Here is a 20717-nt window from a genome sequence, read left to right as displayed (position 1 = left end):
AAAAATACTCATATAAGATTGCTTCATGGAGTTCCATATACCTGGTAATATTTTCCCTCACATTCCCATTGAAAAGTTTGCCAATAAGGTTGTTGATTGCTGCACTCTTTCTTCTTGGTCAATACATAAGTTCTAAGTATGGTCATGGTTATCTTTAGATTTTTAAATATTTTTACATGTAAAACAAATATATTCCTCTTTCATGAATTGCATATGACAGTAACTATTGGTCAGAAAAGAACACTTCTAGGGATATTATATGCAAGCAAAAGAGAACATCATTTACTAATTATGTTATTAAATTAGGCCTAATTTAAACAGATAACTATAGATCTTCCTCCACTGTTACCCTAGCTTTCCACCTCTCAGTAGTGCTCTAGGGATCATGGCCCATCCTTGCATGAGGCAGATCAAGATCAAAACAGGCATGGTGAAGTGATTGGTCAAAGAAAAAAATGATGTATGAAAAAGAAGCAAAATAACAAGAAGAAAAAAATCGAAAAAATGAAAGCTGAATGTGGTGAAAATTATGTCATTAAAAAGCAGGCAGAAATCCTGCAAGAGTCCGGATGATGATCCCAGATTGCCAGCACAGGTTGGAAGCTGCATATACCAATCTTCTGCAGCTACTAGAGAGTGAAAAAGACTTGGAAGAAGCTGAGGAAATAAAGAAGCAATTTTAGTATTGGATTCAGTGAAGTCTGATTAAAGTTTTCATGGGATTGAGCATAGTGAACGAGAATCATGACATTGAATTACCCCAAAGGAGAATGCTTCCAGGTGTTCTTGTTTGCTTGTTTGTTTTGTATCTTTTCAGCACTCAGAGTAGCTTCACAGAACCCCAAATAGTCCTAAGCAAAGACCAGCGTCTCCCAGAGGGCAACCAGCATTGACCACACCACCTGCAGCTCAGCTACTTGACAAACTAGATTTGAAAAGCGATGAGAAGTTTGTGCGTCCCCCCAGCAGTTGCCAGTCATGGTTTGGGGACAGCTTGATGCATTGTGCTCATGTTTAAGATATATCAGGTGTAATTTGACACAACCAATAAAAGTTTCAGGTTACAAATTAAAGAGTTACTTTTATTAAAATTGTCTCAGAGTTGTGTGTCTTTAAAAGGTAGGTAATCTCAATCGATTAGAGCCAGCATGCTGCATTCTGGAATCTTAATCAAACATTTATTCTATTTCTGGGAACAAAAAGTACTATTGTCCAGATTTATCTACTCAAGTGTCTTGCACACATAAATCTTATCTTTCATTTGTATTACAGAAGAGAAGGATGAGAACAGCTAAGTAGGCACAGAGGAAACCTGAAAAATTAAATATATAAGTGTGTGGAAGAATATGTTTGTGTATATATATATTAGCATAAAGGTGTGTGCACCAGTATACATATATTCTATGTTGTTCCAGCCAGAGTAATTTTTTGGTATCTTGTTCACCAATGTTCTTAGAACTGCATCTTGGCACCATATTAGATGCTCAGTAAATATCTGATGTCTAAGTAAGTGCAAACCTAATGTAAGATCTATTTATGTAGATGTATGTGTATGTATCTATGTATATGTGCCAATATATCAATGTATAATGTATGCATAATCCAAGCATGTATGTGTATGTGTACATACATATGTACAAATGTAATACTAAAACTAAATATTAAATACATCATTAATTCAAAGTAAGTGCAAACCTAATATAAGATTTAGCTATCTGCCATAGTGAAATATGTTTCACAGCACAGCTAGCAGGGGGCTTCTCAACCTCTTCACTGTTGACATATTGGAGCTGGTAACTCTTTGTTGGAGGGAGCTGCCCCATTGTAGGATGTTCAACAGATCTCTGCCTCTACTTATCAGACACCATAGCACCCCCGCCCCAATTGTGACACCAAAAATGTCCCCATGGCAGGGAGAGAAGATGAGAGTATTCCTCCCAATGTCTTAGGAAGAAACATGCCAAGGAGAAGACATTGAGAGAAATACTCTCATCCTGTCTCCCTGATTTACCTGTACAGGAAACAGCAGCAAGGAACACTCACCCATCTTCTCTAGGGTTTTGTCCCTTTCAAACTTCTGCCAACAGCAGTGAGGGTAGGGGCCTCTTTCTGCTCTGCTGTGCAGCAATCCATGTGGGGCAAGGTCTGCCCCTTTACAGGGAAGTTCTGTGATCCTGTAGGGTAAATTCAACTGTGGGATGGTGAGAGTCCTTTATTTTTTTATTTTATTTTTTTATTTTTTGTGAGAGTCCTTTGGAAAAACCACGTGTCTGCAGTACTCAGCCACCTTTTCTGATAAAGCTATTGCTAACAAGTGTTCTGTTAGTAATAAGGCTACTGCTTGATTTCCTTCCTTCTGATTCTCCTTATTTTTAAAACTTGTTTCTTACTTGGAAGAAAACATAAAAGTGTTATTTATTTACCCCCTTAGGAAACCCTAAGTTAATGAATTTTTCTCTTGATTTGATCCTAAGCAGAGAAACTGGCAAAATCAGTAATTCCGATATGATGAAGATGAAGTTGAAATTTGGGCATTTAATTCATGTGTAAAAACTAATAATTGCTCCATAAATATTTACTAGATGAGCACACAGAGTCCTGGGATTAGACAAAACGGATGATCAGTACTCCTGTATCTACTGAACCCAAAGTAAAACTATAATTGCCTCGAGTTGTCATTATAGAGATGGTGGGCATGTTGACCAAGCAGAATGTTAATTTAATGAGTAATAGAAAGCTGAGAACCTTGTGCATTAATGAATCTCAGTGCTAAGTTAAGGTGACCAAAATACCTGCATGTTTTTGCATCCCTTAAAAAGCTGAACTATTTATTTAGCATGGAGCCTGTCATCCGCAAGCACACAGCTCAACTCTGAGGATGATACTGACAACGTTATTGTTCCCAAGAAATGTGTTTACCTTAATCAGATGACCCGTTGGAAAAATGCTACTTTCTTTCCCTGAAACCTCTGTGTGTTACACAGCTCTAAACAGTGAGTTAATTTAGGATAGAATTATTTTAAGTTTTGATAACCTTGACAGATATGGAACAGATATTTCATGTGTTTTTCAATGCTTCCCAGTAAAAGCAAAACAAGCACTTTCTTCCAACTCATTTTCTTCTTACCTTAAAATCTATAAAATAGTAGTTTTACTATTTTAATTCCTTTATTGTTGATATTTGGGCAAGTGTTTATTTCCTCAAAGTTAGTTGAGGCTGAATGACCTATTTAATATTTTTAAAAGCATTTTAGAGAATATTACATAATAGTCACAGTGCTCAAGAACGAATATATTAAGACACACACATATATTCATGTATCATTATATAGTAATACATAGATCAACGAATAAATAGCTGTGTACCTCCCACAAAGGTGAAGACATTGATCGTTTCCATTACCACTGATGTGCCTATATTCCTATCTTTGACTTCATTATTTCCCCTTCCCTCCCAGGGAAACCACTACCCTGAATATTATGTTAATATTCCATTACTTTTCATTATGATTTTTAAAAAGATTTTATTCATTTATTCATGAGAGACAGAGAGAGAGAGAGAGAGAGAGAGACAGAGAAAGGCAGAGACACAAGCAGAGGGAGAAGCAGGCTCCACGCAGGGAGCCTGACGTGGGATTCGATCCTGGGTCTCTAGCATCAGGCCCCAGGCCTAAGGCAGGAGCTAAACCACTGAGCCACTCATGCTGCCCCTCATTATGAATTTTATAGATCTATATCTCTGTTTATTTATATAGATGTATATGTATCTATCTAAGTATATGTATATATATGTGTCAATATATAAATGTACAATGTATGTATACTGCAAGTATGTATGTATATCTATATTTACATATATACAAATGTAATACTAAAACTAAGTATTAAATACATCATTAATTCTAGGCATATAGACTGTATCCATTATGTCATATACATATATTTATATATATGCATATATAGAATTAACAATATACTTAGTATTTAGTTTAATGTGCTCTTAACTTCTACATAACATGAATTGTACTCTGTATACCTCTGCAGTGCTTTTTCAGTCAGAAAAATGATTGTCTATGATTAATGCTTTATGATGCATATCACTGTTATTCATTTTATTTACTGAATATATTTTGTTATATGACAAGACCATCATGTATTTTTAAATTGATCTGTTAATGTACCTTTAAGATATTTCTTGTTTTTGCTATAATGACTTGTGATGATGTGACTACCCCTGAAATCAGCTTTTGGAGCATGTGTGCAAGAGTTTCTCCGTAGATGATATCTAGGAGTAGAGAGTAGATTAAACTTTACAAGAAAGTTGTTTTTCAACATGGTTTTACCAGATATATTTTCAAATTAAGAAATAAGAATTACCATTAAACATCTTATCTCTAAGATTTGGATTTGACAGCTTTTTTGCAATTTTCCTGGTCTATTGGATTTAGGATAATATTTTTTGTAGACTCAATATGTATTTCCTAATTAATAGTGAGATTGAACATGCTTATGTGTTTATTCCCATTTGTGTTTGCTCTCCTGCTAAATCCTTCTTGTGCTTTGTCTATTCCTCTATTAGCTGGCTTTTCTTTTCACAACTTAGTCACAAAAGTTTTAATATATTTTAATTTATACCTCTCATCTGGTTATAAAAATCAAAAGTACCTTCTGATGTTGTATGACTTTTTTTTTCATATTTTCATAACATTATGGTATGTATAGCACATTTAAAACAAACTTCAGGTAGCTGAATTTTCAATATTTCTTTAATTTTTTCATGTTTGTGTGTGTCTTGTTAAAGTAAATCTCTACCCTGTAGTCATATATTCTTTTATATTGCTAACAGTTATGAAGTTTTTTCTACATATAAGCCTTTAATTACAGGAAATATATCTGTGCACATAATACAAAATGAGGATCCATTTTTATTTTGTTCACATATAGAAAAAATTTGTCCCAGTATCATGTATTAATCATTTCATCTTTGATTGTGCCAAAGCCTCCATGTGTGTGTGGATCTATTGCTTTATTCCATATTCTGTTCCTGGAACAGGTGAAAAAATGGGACAACACCATGGCAAGTGTTGAAGTGAAGATGAGTAAAGAGGGTGTCCATGTAAAAGGACAGCAATACCGATACCAAGAGAGATTGTGTTATACAGGGTAGTTAGTCAAATAAGCAAATATAGTAAGGACAGTAGTAGGTAGGTTTCTCACTGCTGAGAAAGGAGTGATATGTTTGAAAGGGAGCAAACTACAGTGATCACTGTGGTGTTGGAGAGAAGTTGCTAGAGGGATATATTCAAAGATATGTGTGTTGGATGTGTGTATGCACACACATGCACACTCCTTTATCAGTGAGCACAGAGCATGCCTCGGTTTAATCTCTACATACCATGCATTGATAAAAGGAACCAGGACTCTTTGAAGAAATGCCTGAATCCATAAAATAGCTCAGAGAAGATAACATGAGTGTGGAACATCCTGTGCTGACAAAGAAATGCTCCAATAAGGATGGGAACTTGTCAAAAACACACAAAGACCACATTGAAGGGGTCCCTATTGGTAAAATTTGGGAGAACTGGAGCATTGAACGGAATAATAGTAATTGATTGCAACCCACTGGATAAGGATTGATGTTCCATCCTCTGCCATATGAGATAGGTCAAAAATGTATTTGTGACATAAGCCATTGTCAACAATGGGCCTTGAGACATCATGTCAGAGAACGATTTCCTTATTCCGCCAGAAAACAAAAACTAAATCAACAAACAAAATAATATAAAATATAAAATATTTGTATATTTCCAATACTTAGTAATGAAAATGCTCAAGATAGTAATATCCTCTTGGCTTTGCCAAAACAAGAGGACAGAAGCAACACATACTGTGAAGTCTGTGTTAATTATAACATGAATTGCAGTATTTTTGCAAAATGTGCCTAAGGATATGGAGAATAAGGTAATTGAACACAAGAACTAAATATATTTTTTGAGAAAGTTAGCAGAGTGCTATGTAATTTTATGAATGCTGTTTTTGTTATACTGTAATATCCATAAGGCTTAAGTACTTTTGCATCTTTCTCACATACCAGGTATCATACCAGGTAAAAGAATGTCTGGGCCTCGTTAATCTCACTGATATTTTTAAAACACTAATATTCTAGAAACCAACAACAGAAAAAAGCACACACATTCTTTTCAAGTGCACATAGTGTGTTCACCACCCTTGACTATATGCTAAGCTATAAAACAAGTCTGGCTGATTGAAACTGAAGCCTGTATGAAGAATATTCTCTGACCCCAGTAGAATTAATAATACCAATAACAATAAAATAAGTAGCAAAACCACAAATATTCCCAAACATTTATAAATAATCCATGAATCAAAGACAAAATATAATGAAGAAAACCACAAATATTCCCAAACATTTATAAATAATCCATGAATCAAAGACAAAATATAATGAAGAAAAATATTAAAATATTTTGAACTATGTAACAATGAAAATAAAACATCCACATTTGGGGGCTGCACTAAAAGCTGTGCTTAGAAGACATTTACAGCTTAAAAGTTTATACTGAAAAAAAGAAAGAAAAACCTAAAGTCAATGACCAGAGATTACATTTTAAGCAGCTTGGGGGAAAAAAAAAAGGAAAGCAAATAAAAAGTAATTTGAAGAAAGAGAATATGAAGGTAAGAGCAGAAATAAAATAAGGAACAGACAACAATAAAGATCATGAAAAACTAGGAGCTGGCTCTTTGAAAAAAGCAAGGGAATTTATAAATCCCTGGTTGTGCTGATCAAGAAAAGAGAGAGCACAAATCACTGTATCAGGACTGAAATAGACCATAAACCAGTTTAGTAGGCAAATACTTGGTCAGACACTTCACTAGAGCAAAGGAGAAAGGGAGAAATGCAAATGAAAAGCATAGTGAGGGATCATTAAGCCTCATTAAGTGACTAAAAGTTGGAAAGACCAGTAATACTAAGTGTTGAGGAGAATGTGAAGCAGTCATCATGTTTTGCTTCTGGGAGAGCGAACTGGAACATTCAGTTTGGCAAGGAGCTTGGCACTCCATTCAAAGAGAATCACATACACATGCCCAGCGATTCCATGCCCTGACGTTTACCGAAAACAAATCAAAACACATGACCTCCCCCCGCCCCCCGCAAATACTTAGATGTAAACATTCATAGAGGTTTGATTCAAAATGTCCACAAACTGCACAAGTAACTCAAACATGCATCAAGACTTAAATGGGAAGACAAAATGTCACAGTTTAGCAGTGAGACAGAATGAATTCTTGATGCTCCCAACAGCATCAAGGAAAAGATAAGAGAGCATGTAATTATGAAACTATATATATTTACCACGTTCTGGAACATATAGAACTAAGAATGGAATTTAGATAATAAAACAATAGTGACCTCTGAGCATGGAGTAGGGGGATTGAGTGGAAAGTGGGTAGAGAAGAACATTCTGGAATGAGGTAAAATGATTTATCTCTTTATCCGCAGGTCTTTACAAGAGTGAGCATTAACTCATCGAGCTGTGTGCTTAAAATCTGTCCATTTAGTTGTATGAGAATTTCATATCGATTTAAGGAAACGGCTGAAAAAAATTGCAAATGATTGTAGTGCTTTTGGAGGTCTTTATGGGTTTTTTCTTTTTTTTAAGATATTATTTATTTATTTATTCATAAGAGACACTGAGAGGTAGAGACATAGGCAGAGGGAGAAGGAGCCTCCCAGCAGGGAACTGGTGCAGGACTTGATCCCAGGACCTGAGATCACAACCTGAGCCAAAGGCTAACCACTGAGCCACCCAAGTACCCCTGGGTTGTTTTTTTTTCTTTTTTCAAATGCAATGTTATATAGACAATTCATATTTGTATCTCAAAGTCAAAAATCCCTTATTCTATTTAGTTTCTGTCCTGTCTCATGTTTGCTGAAAGCAACAGAACAATTTGACATTGTTTTATCAAATTTGGCATTCCAGATATATTTTCAAGTGGGCAAAGAAATAATGCTAGCACGCTTAACAAAAGGAATAATATAGGGCATCTGTTGCTGCTCTGGCGAGGCCATTCATGGCTGTAGAATTTGGTGCTGTCTCCAAAAACCTTAGTATGGTTTTCAGAATTTTTCATCCAGAAATGCAATCATTTCAGTGTCCCCAGAAGACCACAGACCCGCAGGAGCTGCTCTCTGCTAATGAAGCTGACTCGAGATGGATGTATGAACCAGTGTCCCCTCTTATTGTATCTGGGGAAACTTTACAGCACTCAAGTTACTTATGAGCAGTGTCAAAAAGAAAAGGAATGCTTTTTCTTTTTTTTTGGCTAGTTTATTTCAACTAAAAAATTACTAATGAAAACAGTTGATATGTTCATGCCTATCTTTTCAGCCTTTGTATTATGACAAACTCTTAAACTGCTTAATTATGTATGAAGATATTATTTTGTTTTTTGTTTGTTTTTTGTTCGTTTGTTTAGAGAGAGGGAGAGTATGAGAGTGGAGGAGGACACAGAGAGCACAGAGAGAGGAAGAAGAGAAAGAGTATCTTAGACAGGATGTACGCCCTGTGTGGAACCCCACATGGGGCTGGGTCTCATGACCCTGAGATCGTGAACTGAGCCGAAACCAAGAGTCAACTAACCGAGCAATCCAGGTGCCCCTGTACAAAGATACTACTCAAAATATTTTGCAGGGCTATAAATTTATCGAACTAAGCTTGATTTCTATGTGAACCAACACAAAATAATTAATATTCTACTATAGACATATTCGGTTCATTTCATGGAACATCCCAGGCAAGCACACGTTTGATAAAAAGTGGAACACGAAACGGAGAGTGAGAAAAGCAGAGAGATGGGTGTGTCAACTGGTGCTCCAGAAAGGTCAATGGGAAATAAATTTCAAGCTTTAAGTGGTCATTTTTATGGAAGTCAGGGAAGCCTCATGATTTTATTTTAATAAACAAGGGAAATTTGAAAGCTACAGATCTCTAGTGCCGGAGGGGAACAATTAACAGTGCTGGAGCTTTGTAGCAATTGCACTGCTTGAAGCAATGCCCCTGGCCTGACTACCCCTGGAGGCTGCAAAAGGAAAACCAGTTAATTTTCTTTTGCAACTTTTTCTTTTTTTCCTCCTGATATCATCTCTTCAAGGACACAGAGGCCAATATTTGTTATATTTAATAGATGTGCCTACTTCTTTATTTACCAGACTGCCTGTCACTGTATTTAACTTTTAAGCATTGAGCTGCTCTCATGAGAAACGGATTATTTTATTCTGCAGGAAATAAATGGACTCAGCATGACTGCAGCAGAGCTATGGGTTGACTTTTAGATAAAATTTTGCTGGTGTGGTTTGGTGTTAAGTGTATCCATGATTTGAAGCCAAAATAAAAACAAAAACAAAGCTCGTTTCGTTTCATTATTTGGGTAACTTATCGTCAAAGTTTCACCTGTCACCTTTGCTTACATTTTTATATCAGATACACTTGACTATGGGAAGATAGCCCAAAGTAACATAATGTAAAATTAATATAAGCTGGAATATTGCCACATATTTTATATTGATTTTGCACTTTAATGTAACTGCCAAAACTTACCGCTATGCTTAGTAGTGATACATCAGCCTTCCTTCCTTCCTTTCTTTCTTCCCTCTCTTCACAAATGGGTTCTCTTTTTTTTTTTCCAGTCCAGTGTATTGAGGCATAATTTATATAAAGTTCTCACTTTTCATTTGTAGAAATCTATGAGCTTTGGTAAATACTTTCAGCCATGTCATCACCACAGCAATCAATACAGAGAAAATCTCCATTATCCAAAAACGTTCTTTTGTGTCTCTTTTTTTTTCTTTTGTGTCTCTTTATTGTCAGTATCATTCTCATGCCTCTCACCTGAAAAATACTGCACTGTTTTCTATCCCCGTTTTGTGTTTTCTAGACCATCATATAAATGGTATTATAATGTTTATAGTCTTTTGAGTCTGGCTTATTCCACTTAGCATAACGCATATGTTGTATATGTTAGAAAAATATATTGATACTCTGTTTTATTAGCATTTCCTTGAGAGGACATAGCTGGCTTGTCCTTTATTTATAGGGTTATAAATTGAAGGACACTTGGGGTTTGTTCAGTTTTGGTAGATTATGGACAAAACCACTATAAACTTTCATGTAGGTTTTTATGAGACTAAATGTTTCCATTTTTCTTATATGCATACATAGCAGTAGGACTGATGGCCTACATGGTAAGTATATGTTAATCTTTATAAAAACCTATCAAACTGCTTTCAAACTGACAGTCCTGTTTTGAATTCCTGACAGCAAAATATGAGAGTTCTCATTACTCCACCTCCTTCAAGCACTTTGTATGATAGATTTTTGTGGGTTTTGTTATTGTTGCTGGTGGCTGTTTCCTTGTTTTATTTTAGTTGTCTTTTGTCATTCTAATAGGTGTGTAGTAAGTAGATTGTCCCTGAGTGAGTATCTAACATGTAGTCAGTATGTACCAGGCACTGAAGATAGAGACAGTGATCTACTGGAGCTGGCCTGCCAGTAGACTGTGTGTGTGTCTCTCCTCAATTCTGCCTTGTTATGTCACATCCATAGCTTGGAATTTTGGCCATCAAACCAGAGGAACAATCACAGGTTGGAGTCATTGTTTTGTTGTTTGTTTTATTTTGTTTCGTTGGCTTTTTTCCCATATAATCAGCTTTGTAACACTTGCCAGGACACTACTGGTCACAGCCGTCACCAAGCATGTGTTCTAGAAAAATATGGTGAATGTGACAAAGGGGAAACCAGTGTCTTCCAGAAAATACAGGAAAAATGCTTTGCTAATAGTGTATCAAAGGTACAATAGGAAAGTAAAGGTGTTACGGGCACCTGATTCAGAGGCAGGTCTTCAAAAAATTAAGTAATGCGGGATGCCTGGGTGGCTCAGTGGTTGAGTATCTGCCTTCAGCTCAGGGCATGATCCTGGGGTCCCAGGATTGAGTCCCACATCGGGCTCCTTGTGGGGAGCCTGCTTCTCCCTCTGCCTATGTCTCTGTCTCTGTCTCTCTCTGTGTCTCTCATGAATAAATAAAATCTCTTTTTAAAAAAATTAAGTAATGCTTACACTGAGAACCGCAGAATGAAATTTTCCAGGTGAATGCTCATGGCGGGAAGAACAGAGTCAGGACCTGCTGGTGAGAGACACCATTAGAGGACAAAATGAACTGACCCTGCAAACACAGAGAGAGCATGGGAAGAGGGGCAAAAATTGCATCTGGAAGTGGAAATCTGTGTCAAGTAATAAAAGGTCTTGTGAGCTGTATAAAAATTTGAACTTTATCCTGAGGATTCATGGAACCATGACAAGTCTAAAGCATAGGATGAGATAATCAAAATTTTATTTTTAAGTAAAATGTAACAACAATGGAAAAAAATGAAAACCAGAGTTAGGGCATTATTGCAAAAATAAATGGAAGAGAATTGAAAAGCCGCAGGTGGCTGTAGCTATAGTGATAAAGAAGTGTCTCTTCCATGTGGAAGCCCATGTTTAACTGTGTTACACATTAGCTGACCAGATTCAGAATATCATACTGGATTGAATTATAACAACTGGTTATCATAAAGATACAGACTTGGGTAAGCATGCCATCAATTGACCTTCCCCATACAATCAACACACACATAGTGCAAAGGATATATGGGTCTGGACACAAGGAAGGGTGTGCACATCATGAGGCATGGTGTGAGAAACCAGCAGATGGAGCTTAAAACCATGGGCTCATTTCATCGTATGCCAATAAGGTAAGAATTTGGCATATAAGGAAATCTTTGCCTTACTACTACATTTACCATTTTCTGATTCTGCCGCTTGTTCAGTCACTCACTCTCTAGCCAGCTTGACTGTAACTTCATGTATAAACATACATGATTATATTGAAGTGAAATTAGAAAAACAAATCTTTCTACCCCACTTAATGACTGAGAGTTAAATGCTGAATTATGACATTAAACTCAAGTCTTTAAGAAACAAAGAAACAACGAAAGGCCTCGTATCCAAATTTACACAGAAATATCCTCTCAGAGTTACATTTTGGACTCCATTTTTTACATTGGTATAAGAATTATACCACTTCTCTTAAGTTCCATATTGATGAAAATATCTATATTTTTAGAAAAATATATTCCCTAACATCTAGGGAATATTGTGTATTTCAGGCATGTTAGAGAAGGGCCATTTTAGCTGTTTCATGTTGGGAAAACTTGTTAAATCCAATGAGATAACCCATTTTCAGAATGAAAATCTCAACGGATCTTAACTTGGCTCACTCCCTGATGTAGTCAGATTAATTAGGTCAGTGTCACATATGCTATTCCCCATCTTTCCCTCAACAGGAAGGATGAGATTTTAAAAATGGTTTAAATAAACACATGGAATCACATGACTTCTAAAGAATGATCTTTTATTGTTCTGGATTTATGCATATTTATTGCCAAAAATATTTGATAAAAGAATAAGTATTTATTTTGCTAGTTCCTCAATGGAAATACCAGTTTTAATCTTGCAACTTAGACAAAATTTCTATTACCCAGTGTAATACTGAGTATACTGATGTTAGATAGAAAGATAGATGTTAGATAGATGAAGATAGATTATCTTCTATAGGTATTGATATACGTTTTGAAAACCAGGGAGAACTCTTATTTAACCCAGAACTCTAATCAGAAAGCAAAAAATATGAGAAATTCTGGAAGACCGTGTTTCTCTAACATAATCCACAGTGTATTTGCTGCTTGAGTTCGTTCATTCATTCATTCATTAAAAAATATATATGAAAAAAAAAACCCAAAAGACATTTATGAAACAACTAGCAGGGGCTTGGCACTCTTCCATATTCTAGAGCCTCACTAGTAAGCAAAGTAGATAGTCAAACCCCAACTGTAATGAAGATAAAAAGTGTTTGGATTTGAGATGCAGTTTGGGCCACAGATTAAGGACCACTGTGCAATTCAATGTGAGGGACAAAGAAAGGGAAGAGTCAGAGACAAGTGAAATTTAGAAGACAGGGAGGAAAGATTTGGAAGGAGATGCACCAAGGATTCAGCTTGAAGTGTCTGGGACAGTTATATTGGAAATGTCAGGCAATTTGTATGTTAAATTGGATCTTAGAGGAAGCATATGAGAGAGAAAAATTAGAAGTTGTGAGAAAGCATACCATATTTTAATCATGGGGTCAGTGATATTACAAGACAGAGAAGAGAATAGAATAAAGACTGAACCTGGAGGATCCCCAACATTTAGAGATGAAGGAAAAAGGAACCAGCAATGAACACCACAAAGGAACAGCAAGAAAAGGAATTAGCAAGCTGTTACACTGGATAGTGTGAGAAAAGCCAAGGGGAAGAACATTGTAGGAGAGTCATCAAGACTGTCTAATTCTACTTTATGTTTCACATGCACTCCCACTATCTCCAATGTTATATATGTGTATTTTTTCAAGTGTGTCCTGCTTTTTCCAGATGTTTATTCTTGGAGCCAGGCAAAGTCAGGAAGGCATGGTCCATCCTTTTTTGTTACCCTGGACAAATCTGAATTATGAAGGTAAAATATCTGTTCTCTGTGGCTCTCGTGCCTTTCAAGTAGGCAGTGTGTTTTCACAATTTGTGTCTCTAAGATTTAGCCAGGATATAAAGAAGAATTACTTGGGATCAATGGGTCAATGGCTTTTCTTGTATTTTCTTAGGCCCTAATGCCACAAAAGACTTTTTGCTGGCTATTCTGAAGGCAGGTTATGAGCAAGAGTGATATTGTGAAGTGAGAGGGAGGGAGGTGAGTGTTCCCAAAACTAGAGAGGGAAGTAGAGAGGCAAGTCCATGAATTTACCCAAACATCTGGGTACCTCCTTCCCCATCCTGATCTCATGGAGTGTAATGTAGCAACCCTGAAGCTAAAGTGCTCATGTAGTGCACTTAGGGAGACTGCAATGTAGTACAAATGTCAATCCCACCAAAAATTTCTCTTTCCCAAGAGTGGCCTAGAAGCAGAGAACATCAAGGCCATGGGGAAATTAAAGCCTCGCTGGGACTAGGGATCCTCAGGCAACATCAGGGGGCATTCCAGTGTCCAGTGCTATGGCTTTGAATAATACCTTAGGACCTTAGTGAAAATCAAACATTGAGGAGTACAGTGAAGAGACCAAGGCTGAATTTCCCAGCAGTAGAGGCTTATCAATGATAGATGATGACCAGAAATATAAAATAAACTGAATTTTTAAAAGGAAAGAAATTCATATTTCGTGCACGCACCAGAGCATGTAGATTGAGATTCTTACCTACTCGGTTGTTTAAAAAAAAAAAAATCAAAGAGGGGGATTCCTGGGTGGCTCAGCAGTTTAGTGCCTGCCTCCGACCTAGGGTGTGATCCTGGAGTCTGGGGATGGAGTCCCACATCAGGCTGTCTGCATGGAGCCTGCTTCTCCCTCTGCCTGTGTCTCTGCCTCTCTTTCTCTCCCTCTCTCTCTCTCTCTCTCTCTCTCTCTCTCTGTGTGTGTGTGTGTGTCTCTCATGAATAAATAAATAAAATCTTTAAAAAATCAAAGAAATAATGCATATGCACTGTCTGGTATCTAGTGAGTGTTCAATAAGTATAAGAGCCTCTTATGCTTCTGAAATTGATTGAACTTAGTTATAAGTGAAGGGATTCATTGCCAATACTTCTGGTTTAAAATGTATGGAAAAGTACTCCTGCTCCAAAATATTTTACTTACATCATGGAATAGTCTGTGAAATAACTTTAAATAGAAGGTGTTCTTTAAAGTTTATTATTACAGATCTAATGCTCAGTTGTGACTAGCATGATTTCAAATTTTAATGAAATGTAACTGAGTCATATACTTTCTGTACATAATTGTTGAATTGTTTATTTTTTTCATGGTGTAACAGGGCACATACAATATGATGTAACTCTCAAGCAAAGAGACTTGAGCATGGAATCTTCAGTAAGTTTTAGGGTGGTGAGAGGAAAACAAAGAGAAAAGGAGAAAAGCCAGGGTTCACTGATGAATGAAAGCAGGAGAGGGAGAGAGAAAAGGGAAATATGGCACAATCTGGGATAAGATAAGATTACTATTCTAATTTTACTGAAGGCTAGTACTGCTGACTACCAACTTGAAGCCTTACCGATCCTGGAATTATCCGAATTCTACACTGCCTCTTACATACACTAAAATGGTCATGATGGGAACTTGGGCATTAAAAGTGAAATGAAATTATCTTGAATTAAAAACAAAAAGTCATGACAGGGATACAGGAATAGAGGACAGAACAGTAAGCTGTAGTCTGCAGGGACAAATTTGCATTAATAGCGCCCTCTAGTGTCTGGGTCTGTGCTGAGTCATTTTATCCTCACAGGAGCTTTAGCAATTATGATTTTTAAAGATTTTATTTATTTATTCATGACAGACAGCAGAGACAGGCCCAGACAAAGGCAGAGGGAGAAGCAGGATCCCTGTGGGGAGCCCGATGCGGGACTTGCTCCAGGAACCCCGGGATCACCACCTGAGCCAAAGCCAGACACTCAACTACTGAGCCATTAGAAATTATAAAATATCAAGTGACTTAGGGAATTGTTGAATCACTATATTGTGCACCTGAAACTAATATAACATTGTATGTTAACTTTACTGTAATTAAAATACATTGAAATGAAATTTTTTAAAAAATGCCCAGCTGAAATTGCTGGCTCTTCATTAAATTTCTGAGTAATGATTCAAAACTCCAACTCTTGGTCAAAATGATTGAAAACTATTGTGTGAAGTTCATATCCTATTGAAATCATTGTTTCTGAAGAGTTAATTGGAAATGACAGTTGTTTCCCTTTGTTCCTTCTCTTCTCTACAAAGAGTGCGTTGAAATTTGACACCCCTCCCAAAATAAAGGAAAGGAAATTTCCCAAAAGGATTAACATGCATTTTCTCATGCACTAATTCAGACATCATTCTTCAACAGTTTACTCCTCCATAAGTGTAGACCTTGAGTTTAAAAATTAATGGACATGAGCAACAAAAGTAGACTTAACAAAAGTTCCACAGATTACATTTGTTTGCCCCCAAATCTACTAAACTTCTCAACAAAATGACACTTTGTGCTGTACAGAAGTGATTTAAGGAAACATGCTCAGGAGATTTTACTTTGCCTAAGTGTACTTTACATTTTACTTTTGAAAACTGCTTCCTGAAACATAGGAGCAATATATATATATGTTTCTACCCTGGTACTTCTAAGGTGTCATAACACCCCATCCAATCACTTCTGGTACCCTAGGAAAAGCTAAAGACTGAAACCAAAATGACCAATGAACAGAGATGCACATGAGGAGGAGGAACGGAAAATTGTTCAATTCAGTAGTTAAACTGGAGAAGTCCATTGAGATTTATTGGCGCATACAAGTGCAGTGGTTTAGTGCAGCGCGTTCACAGCCCTGAGGACTCCTTTCAGGACTAAGCTTCAGAAGGGAGATTGGAGATGCCAAAACAACAAAGCTTAATCTTTTAGAGATGATATATTTTCTTAATGTCAGCCTTGTGGTTTTCTGTGCTCAAAGTCCCTTGACCTTCCTTTGAGAATGAATTTCTTGGATTAAATCTTAATGGACCTTCAGAGAAGATTGATGTATAGGAGCATAAAATAAAATGAATTATATAATGTGTTTCTTCATTACTGCAGATTGATGGCTTCCTTAGTGTCTGGTTGGCTGAGACTGGTTTCATAAAGTGTGTTAAAGGAGGCACCAAATGATTGAAATAATTTACTTTTTCAGACAAACTTTTAGAGTGCCATCTAAGTGTGTGTGTGCGTGTGTGCATGCAGGTACCTATTTACATATGCTCCCTGGTGAATCAGTCCAACTCCTAAAAAAGTGTTTTCCAATTGGAGTACCTGGGGGTTCAGTCGGTTAACCATAATACCTTTCATTTCCGCTCAGGTCCTGATCTCATGGTCTTGAGATCTAGCACTACCTCAGGCTTTGAGCTCAGCACTGAGTCTGTTTGCCCCTCTCTTCCCCCCTACCCCCATTCATGCTCTCTCTCTCTCTCTCAAATAAATAAATAAATAAATAAATAAATAAATAAATAAAATATTTTTTAAAAGTGTATGCTGATTAATAAAACAACTTAAGGACCAATTAAGCAAAGACACAAAATCAGTGAAAAATATTTGTGCCACATATTATTACTATCTGACAATACATTTTCTACGCATTTGCTTGGCCAGTTATTGTTTGCTGGCACCACTAAAATCAAGAGTCGCACGGTAGGTGCAGAGAAATTTATAAATTTATAAATAAATGAAACTATAAATAAATAAAAGTATATTTTATCAAAGCAAGGAAGAAAATGTGGGTAGTTAGTATAGTCTTTATTTCTGTTACTGATCAGGAGAAGATAACTCGTATTTACAACTTCACTCCTCCACTTCCAACCCCTGCTCTCTTGACCTTACTCTGTATCCCAATTGTCTAAAGAGCTTTAATTTCTGGAGTGATCTAGTTCTTTATTCTTGAAAGGTTTGAGCCCAACGTGGTCCTAATACTGGTTGCTCTAGGGTTCCATTATGTTCTACCACTGGGCTAGAAGTATTAGAAGGACTCCCAGAGTATGTGCTCATACTTTCCCAGCACCCATTGTATAGTGGCAATCCAATCTCCCCTCTATAAGCAGAGGTAATAGTCTGATCGGCACAGTAACCACTTTTTTGTACCTACTGGTACATGAGGAGTCACAGTGGCCAGGTGGCAGTCTGAATCTCCAATGCAATGCAATTATTATATATCCTCCAGTGAAAACACTTTTATTTTTATTTTTTTTTGCTTACAACCGAGCCCAAGGTTACAAGATAAAAAGCAAAAATGTTATGACCTAGGCAAGATATAGGGAAACATGCCATTCCTACATCTAACCTTTAGTTTCTGGACCCATGAGATCTGGATCTGAGAAAAATACCTCCAAATATCAGTTGCTTGTTTGTAGCATATACTGTGTCTCATAAAACAGCATACAATCTCATACAAACTAAGTATTCACTAGACCTGTTCATCATTCTATTAGCTCAGGTGCTTTTGGCTAGCAAGGGAAGGATGGTATTAGTGAATCCCATGGTTGTGAGCTGATTATCTCATTTATTTCTTTATTAAAATAAACTCCTTATTCAGAAGAATTGTGTGAGATGTTGATGGTGAAAGAAGCATTCAATTGTTCTGTGGACGGTGATGCTGGGTGACTGTGGTCAAGCTAAGCAATTTCATGTCTAGATAAACAGCTCTTGAAGTGACAAAACACTTTCTACCTTTCCTGAAGAAAAACTATTTTTCCCTTCATTCAATATAAGTACTTGTCTTCAGTTGGCTAAATGGTGTGGTGCTTTATCAGGGTTTCAGCTTTGTTTCTACTCTTTGCAAACTGGGAATCAGTAGTGGTGGTAGCCATTTCAACCTTGGTGAGGGAAAGTCAATGTAATTAAATTTTTATATAATTTATCTTTCTTTCATCAAAGCTACGTTGTGCATGAGACCATGAATAAGCACTGGGCAAGGAGTCTTAACAGGCATCACACCAAATGACATCTGGTCAACCTGACAACTGAGAGCCATTTCTACTTTTGGCACCTTTGGGGAACATTATTCTCCTCATACAAATCTCCTCATACTCTGGCCATGGCAAATCCATTCTTATGCTTTTTCATCAAAATTTCTTATCACCATTACAGTTTTATCCTTATTTCAGACTATATGTCTTTGTGCTCTTTTGTACATCTTATAATTGTTGACTCTTACATTTTTTTAATTTGTAACTTTTTTAAGATTTTATATATTCATGAGAGACACAGAGAGAGGCAGAAACACAGGCAGAGGGAGAAACAGGCTCCCTGTAGGGAATTCGATGAGGGACTCAATCCCAGGACTCTGGGATCACAACCTAAACCAAAGGCAGATGCTCAACCACTGAACCACCCAGGTGCCTGACTCTCATATTTTTTAAATGAATCTAAGCATCTCTCTGCATTTTAACTAGAGAGTTTTACTTGTTAACAATTATTATGCTTAATGTTACACTAAGATATAGTTATGTCATTCATATTTTCACCTAATAATATTTACTTTCTATTTGTTATTTCTTCCTTTATATTTTCCATCAGATAAATCAACTTAGATGCTGCTGTTTTAAAAGTCATACAGTAGGAGGGGCGCCTGAATAGCTCACTTGTTTAAACGTGTCTGACTCTTAATTTTGGCTCAGGTCATGATCTTAGGTGTCAGGATTATGAGAGCAAGTCCTTCATCAGGCTCTGAACCGGGCATCTCTCCCCCTTCCCCTCCCCACCCTTCCTGTCCTTTCTCTCTCAAAAAGAAAAGTTACATATTATATCTTAGTTTTTATAGTAATAGCTTGATTTAAAACCTATAAGTGATTTTATTGGTTTCTTAGAATCATCAATATCTTTATCTTTTCTCTAATAAGGCAAGTCCTTAGCAAGGCTCTGTGTCTCTTTGGTTTATATATACCTTTCATGCCACTTCTTAAGACAATTCCTTGGTCTGGTCTTTTAACACTAATGTGTTAATTATTAATTATCTGGCTGTATTCATTCTACCATGCCACTTTAAACAAACTTACTTATGGTTCATCAGCTTAAAGTAATATTATAGGAGCTGCAGGGGGTAATATGTACAGAGCAACTCTTAATGGTGATTAATGGTGGATGTCTGTCAATGTATTTCCAGATTCCTGAGAGAAAGTTTTGATGAACAGGTTTTGATGTAGGGATTTGATATAACAATCCCAACTTGACTATGTCTGATAAGGCACTAGGAATATTCTATGTTACCAAGCAACTAATGGTTATTTGACATCCTACAAAGGTGTATTTACACACTTAGCACAAATTGGGAGACAAATGGCTAATCAGCTGCATGAAAGTTTTACTTCTCACAACAACTGACATTGTTCTCTTATGAGTTTTATTGACAAACTTGAGTCCCTTAAGTCTTTTTTTAAGATTTCATTTATTCGTGAAAGCCACAGAGAGAGAGGCAGAGACCAGGCAGAGGGAGAAGCAGGCTCCCTGCAGAGAACCCGATGAGGGACTCGATCCCAGGACCCCAGGATCACACCCTGAGCCAAACACAGATGCTAAACCACTGAGCCACCCAGGTGTTCCAAGTCTTTTAATAAAAATCTTCATGCAAACAAACTTGGAAAACAGTTTCCTCCATGGTAAGGATGCCTGGAGTGAACTTACATACAATATAAGTGCCAATATTATTCTTTATCTCATGTTATCTATCAGAAGTCATGTCAATGCCATTTAGCATTTTGGATGAATAGTAACTGTGACTGAACCAGTGCTCTTTCAAGGGTTCAGAATAAATTTTCCATTTCTTTTTTACTTTCTTTTCTAAACCTGGAAAGTATGAATTTGGCTTTAAAAGATTTTATTTATTTATTTATTTATTTATTTATTTATTTATTTATTTAAGAGAGGGAGCACATGAGTGAGGGCAGAAGCAGAAGGGGAGAGAGAGAATCTGAAGCAGACTCTGCTCGGAGCCTGACATGAAGCTGGATCCCGTGACCTTAAGATCATGACCTGAGCCAAAACCAGGAGTTGGACTCTTAACTGACACTGCCACCTAGGCATCCCAAAGTATGA

The 20717-nt window shown here is 36.7% G+C and overlaps 1 pseudogene; it reads left to right on the top strand.

Moving 5' to 3' along the window:
• The first annotated feature begins 385 nt into the window (after positions 1 to 385).
• On the top strand, positions 386 to 709 carry LOC121487036 (annotated as a pseudogene).
• Positions 710 to 20717: the final 20008 nt, after the last annotated feature.

Source organism: Vulpes lagopus, chromosome 3 (genome assembly GCF_018345385.1).
Source record: "Vulpes lagopus strain Blue_001 chromosome 3, ASM1834538v1, whole genome shotgun sequence".
In the NCBI taxonomy this organism is placed as follows: Eukaryota; Metazoa; Chordata; class Mammalia; order Carnivora; family Canidae; genus Vulpes; species Vulpes lagopus.
Note: the sequence above shows the minus strand (reverse complement) of the source record. Positions and strands in the feature narration are given on the sequence as shown.